General features: G+C 36.8%; 1 protein-coding gene across 2 annotated transcripts in view; it reads left to right on the top strand.

Moving 5' to 3' along the window:
• Positions 1–5,647: 5,647 nt before the first annotated feature.
• The window catches only part of Scml2 (Scm polycomb group protein like 2), a 65,969-nt gene continuing 65,807 nt past the window's right edge, over positions 5,648–5,809 (top strand). For both annotated transcript variants that reach the window (XM_015488063.2, XM_048796349.1), the window contains exon 1: positions 5,648–5,751. The gene's annotated coding sequence lies outside the window, so the exon portion shown is untranslated. The remainder of the gene's footprint in view (positions 5,752–5,809) is intronic.

The raw sequence follows: 5,809 nt of genomic DNA, 5'->3' as shown, positions 1-5,809 counted from the left end.
TCATAACCCACTTGAATCAAAGTGTGAAATATGATATATCAAGAACTATGTAATGTTTTGAACAACCAACAATAAAAAATTTAAAAAAAAAGAAAGAAAGGGGAGAAATTAAAATAATAAAAATAATTTGCATTTTTGATAAGATAATGAGGAAGATACTGCAAAATAAACTTGGAGAACTGTTGACCCTAAGAGACTAAGGCATTGAACATTAATATCTGCTGACATCATGAAATGAAAGACAAATCAAGCATTATGTGTTTCCTAATGGAAGAATATATTACCTATCACCCAGGAAGCTTTCTTGCTAAAGCCACCCCGCTCCCCCCCAAAATCCCCTGCTTTAATGCTTTAATCCCTTGCTAAAATGCCAATGTTTAGATTCAAGCTTGTGATCATCCTGTTTCAGCCTCCTGAATCATTGGGATTTTTATCAGCACACGAACCACCAATTTTTAGGAAATATAAATAGGGCATACATTAAATCAGGGGATACAATTTGTAAACTCTAGAACATGGGAAATTAGGATTCTTCAAATAATGAATTAATAGAAAAAAGAAATGGGGAAGGAACTTACAGATTAAAAGACATTTCAAAATCATATCAATCAATTGCAATGTGTGGGCTTTATTTTTTATAGCTGTAAAAATGTGTATTTTATGGGACAATTCACATTTGAATAGTGAATGGATATTTTGATATGAAAAAATTAATTTTTCCAGATGTGGTGGTGCATATCTTTAATCCCAGGTGCCCAGGAAGCTGAGGAGGATTTAAAGTTTGATGGTAGCCATTTATTTATTTATTTATTTTTTTATATTTATTATTTATTTATTTGTGGTACTGGGGATTGAACCCAGGGCCTCATGGCACACACTCTCTCATTGAGCTGCATCCCCTGCATTTGGTTGTATCCAATGTAACCACAAGGTCTTCATGAAGGAAAGGAGGGTTGGAGAGTCATCTTGAGGAGGAGATGTGATGATAGAAGTAGATGTCAGAAAGAAAGAACTTTGAGGATGCTATATTTCTGGCTTTTGAAGGTGGATGATGATGAAGCCACAAGCCAAAAAATGCAGGTGGTGTCTAGAAGTTGGAAAAAATAAGGAAGCAGATTCTCCATAGTTTCCAAAAGCAATGCTGCCCTGCCGAGCCATGCTGGACTTCTGACCTCCAGAACAGTTTTAAGTCACTAAGTTTGTGGTAATTTGTTATAATAGCAACACAAAGCTGGGATAGTCAGCTTTTTGTGAATGTGACAGATTACTTAAAATAAACAGTAAAAGGAGGAAAGGTTTGTTTTGATTCAAGATGGCTTGGCCCCATCACTTTGGGCTGGTGGTCGCACAGTACATTGTCCAGGGAGCATATGGAAGAGGAGTTATATTTATCTCATGGCATCAGGGAAGCTGGGGGGCAGGGGAGAGGGTCTCGGTTCATCTGTTGTTCTCCAAGGCTGTTGCTGGAGGACTGACAGCCTCTTGTTCCATATCAGGCTGCTCTTGTAAAGATCATAATTCCATTAAGAGAGGTGAGCAGAACTCTTGGAGATGTAACAGCAGCTATGAAGTTGTGCAATCTATGACAATTTCTGCAACTTTTCTACTGTACAACCTTTAATTACTCCCCATTGACATAGAATAAAGTTTTGACACCTTAGCGTGGCACTCAGATTTATCTTGATTGACCCCTTTGTGGTTTGGTTGGCCCAGTGAACCTTTCCTAATAAGACAAGGACCCTGCAATTACTTTTCATTATTTTGTGTTCTGTTCTCTATGAGTTTGGCAAATTCATTATTCTTCACCTCTCAGCTCAAAAGTCTCCTCTTTTACCCTCCTAAGAAATAGGCACATGGGAACTAATAATTGTTATCAACTTGATAGGACCTAGGTGCTTTTCATAGACTATCTTCTTTTATATTCACTCTTAAGACACTCTCTCCAAATTAATTTTTATCTACTCATAACTCAGGGTATTATAGTGACTTTTCAGCATGTAATAGGTTGGGAAACCCTTAAATGCTATAGACAGTTCCCATGGTCTGTAAGTTCTCAAAAACCTTACAGAGATATTTGAGGCCTCCATCCCCATAGTTGGTTGGGGCTTCAATAATGAAGGAAGAACCAGCAAGAACAGTAGGTACAGTTGTATGTGATTTTGAAGAGAATTTATCTGGATTAGGTAGGTTTAAAGGAACCACATAGGATGCCCAGGGCCTAGTAAGAACTGTAAGCTCTCAGCTGTACCTTGCGTCACCTTTCCAAAGACTCAGCGAGGACCAAAGCTGTGAAAGAGGATCCCCTGCCAGAAGCTGTCATTGTAGAGCCACTGCCACTGTCAGAGCTGAGGTCCTAGAAGGAAGGGGATGAGGTTTGGATCAAATGGAGAATAACCAGAACAGAAAGTGTAAAATCAGAATTAATAAATGTTTTAATTGTCCATAGGACTAGTTGTCAGGTGGTCAGTTGCAGTTCCATCATATGGTTATACAACATCATATGGGTGCATCTAAAACCATTTGGTGAGATGATGAAGAGTGAGATAAGAGATCCTGTTCTTTTGAAGATCTTCAAACATCTGTCATGTCTGTCTGCTTTCTGGATGTTAGCTCTTGGAGTATTCAAATTGTCTTTTTCATCTTGGTATTCCCAACTTTGAGCAGAGCAAGCACATAATGTTTAAATGAGGATTGAGTGAGAGAAATGATGGTGTAGTGTAGTGTTCATTGAGGTTTTGCCAGTTTTCCTAGCCTATAAAATATTTGACTTGGCCAAAGTCAACTTAGATGTCAGGCATTTTATTGGCTTTTTGATCAATCTGAATAATATTTTCTCATCAGTGACATAAGTGTAGCAGATTTCATTTTTCCCCTTTTAAAAATGAAAAATAAAACAAAACAAAAACCCTGAGGCATGGAAAGATTGTAAAGAAATATAGTTAGTTAATGATGAACTTGGGATTTCAGATGGTTTCCATTGCAGTTGTGTCTTTTATGTTAATCCATGGCCTTCCTGGTAGGCTAGCTTCTCTGGTTTCCTATCACAGACTTCACCCCATGATATTTTTCCAGGGAAGTTACTATTTTGAAGTTAGGAATATGGGTTTATCACAACCAACAATAATGCTAAAACCAATTTATCTTATATGTGCTCTTGGTTTAATGAGAGGGGAAAGGGCAATTTGTTAGAAACAAGAATCTGAAGGTGTTTATAAACTTGGTTACTATTTTAATTAATTTACTAGTTTAGTACCTACTCTGGATTTTTTCACTTAGGTGACAACACAATTGCTGCTTACTAGTTTATACCTTGGATCTCTATAGTCTCTGCCAGGCTTAGTTAGGCTCCTGTGTTTTAGGGAGAAAGAAGATCATGAGGTGGGAGAACTAGAGGGAGCCTTAACTAATCATCCTGTAACGTTTAAGTTTTTTTTTTTTTTTTTAAATATTTTTTAGATACTGATGGACCTTTATTTTCTTCATTTATTTAAATGTGGTGCTGAGAGTCAAACCCAGTGCCTCACACATGCTGGGCAAGTGCTCTACCACTTAGCCACAAACAACCCCAGCCCTTGTGATGTTATATGTATGCAGATAATATTGTTTCAGTATAAAAATGTATATTGATAAAAATCTAGATTAAACTTGCTTATCTGGGAAAGATGATCTTTTCATTCTGTTTGACTAGTATTAAACTCTATAGAAAGGAAATGCATTTTCGAGATACAAGAAGATTTTTGCACTGGACTTGGACTGGATAGGGCTATGTATCCTCTTTAAGGTTGTCATAGGTCTTGTGCTGAGTCAAGAGCAAATTGACAGGAGCAGATAGTCTTGCATGGAAAATAAATCATGAACACCTGGATTTTATTAGCCTTAGTTCTTACTCTTTCAGTCCCAAGAGTGTCCTTATTTTCATTTTCAAGGCAAAATTAATTGAACATCATAATGGAAGATATTCATCCAGTCTCTCATTTAAGAGTATTTATCAAATTTATACTACGAGCAGAACACTTCCATATAATGTAAAATAAATAGTGATGTTCTGACCTGTGTTAACTTTATCAAGAAGTAGTCTCAAATTTTATTGGCAAAAGAGGAAAAACAGGATGTGTAAGGAAATAATTATTGAAAGTTTATGTGCATATACATAGTGTATAAGAAAAGCATATGATTGATGACAAGGATGGAAGGGGTAGTTCGGAAAGTTTGAATATATGTTCAGAAGCTAACTACCACTTATTTGCTGTGTGAGGAATAATCATTTTCCTCATCTGTAAAGTGGAAGAAGAGTAGCATCATAGAAAAGTTGTTAAAAAATACTGAGAATATTGGCGATTTTTATCTAAAGAGAGTAGCATGATTTTCAGCACATACAAAGCAGGAGCTCAATAAATGGTAGCTATTGTTATCAATAATTCATTTATTATGAGTTTAATAAGAGTCACACTTATATAAATCCTTTGAGCATAGCCATTGAAGATGTTGTCATATAGATAATGCTTAAGGGCTTCAATAATTTTCTGTTAATAGACAAATATAGAAAGTAGTGAGGCATCAGTGAGACAGGCAATTTAGCAGTCAGTAGTATTCCTACAATTTAATAAAATCTATTTATATAAAAGAGGTATACATGATAAGTCAAATCTTTCACATATAGAATGAAGAGATGAATTTCAATTGTTTCCATTATATCAGGATTAGAACAGTAGCCACTAATTAAGAATTCAAGTCCCTCCCAGTTACTAAGGGTTTGCTTTCTGGCTTTAAAAAACATTTTTGAACTTTCCTCTTAGACCATTTAAACATTCTCTTCTATATGTTATACAATTGATATGACCAAATCTGTCTCTAATATTTGCATCTCATTGACCTAGTCATTCTATTTTCACCTTAAAGTTTACTTCAGTTTGACACTGTTTTTCATTTTTAAAGGATTCAAGATCAGAGAAATTTGATTTTGTTCTATTCAGCACTGTTTAGATACATTAGAAACCACTTTAATTTGGCTTTTGTTTAATGCTGCAAAAGTTGTGGATGAAAATAATTTTATTTTGCATTGTAGAAAATGGATATATTCTTCGGGTCTTTTTAGGGGGTTCAGTTTTGGTTTTAGTTTCTGGTTTCAGAATTATGATTTTAAAATCACATCATGCTCTATACATTAAGGTGATTACGTATGCAAAACCTACACCCAGCTTTAGAAAGAGTTGTAAAGAGGGAAAGCCTGCCAATAGTTTACTTTTGGCTAATATAGCACATTGTATTATTTTTTAAAACAGAAATTTGAAATCTGCTTATATACAAACCCACGAGGGATGGACATTTTTCTCAGAAATTTCTGTTTGCTGGATTTTGTGCTGTTCTTTCCTCTTCTCTGTATTGGTACGATCCCCACCTGCACAATGGGTTCGGCCCAGGGCGAGGGAGATCGGCAGAGGGGACCCTAAAATGCACTCTCGGGTACGCTTCTGAGCACCTTCAAGTTGGTGAGCAAATGACTTCCTCCTCTGAGTAATTTAGTATCCGTTAGCTCAAGCCTGGGTTGAAAGCAACAACTATTCCAGAAAGTAGAGCTGGGAGGGGATTGCGTGGCAAAAACCTATGGGAGGGGGGGAGCTGTTTCTGGGAGTATTGCAACCCGCGAAGGAGTGGCTTTGCTCAAGCTGCTGTAACAAGCGACTTTTTCTCCGCTGCTCGAACTTGTTTGAGTTTCTAAGGAAGCGCCTGTTTTTTGGGTCGGTGGCCAGGGTAGGTGGTGAGTGGGAGTTGAAGGGGAGCGAGTTCTCGGGTTGGAACTTGACGCAGA

The sequence above is a fragment of the Marmota marmota genome, unplaced genomic scaffold (assembly GCF_001458135.2).
Source record: "Marmota marmota marmota unplaced genomic scaffold, marMar, whole genome shotgun sequence".
NCBI lineage: Eukaryota > Metazoa > Chordata > Mammalia > Rodentia > Sciuridae > Marmota > Marmota marmota.
The sequence above is the reverse complement of the archived record's forward strand: the minus strand, read 5'-3'. Positions and strand labels throughout refer to the sequence as shown.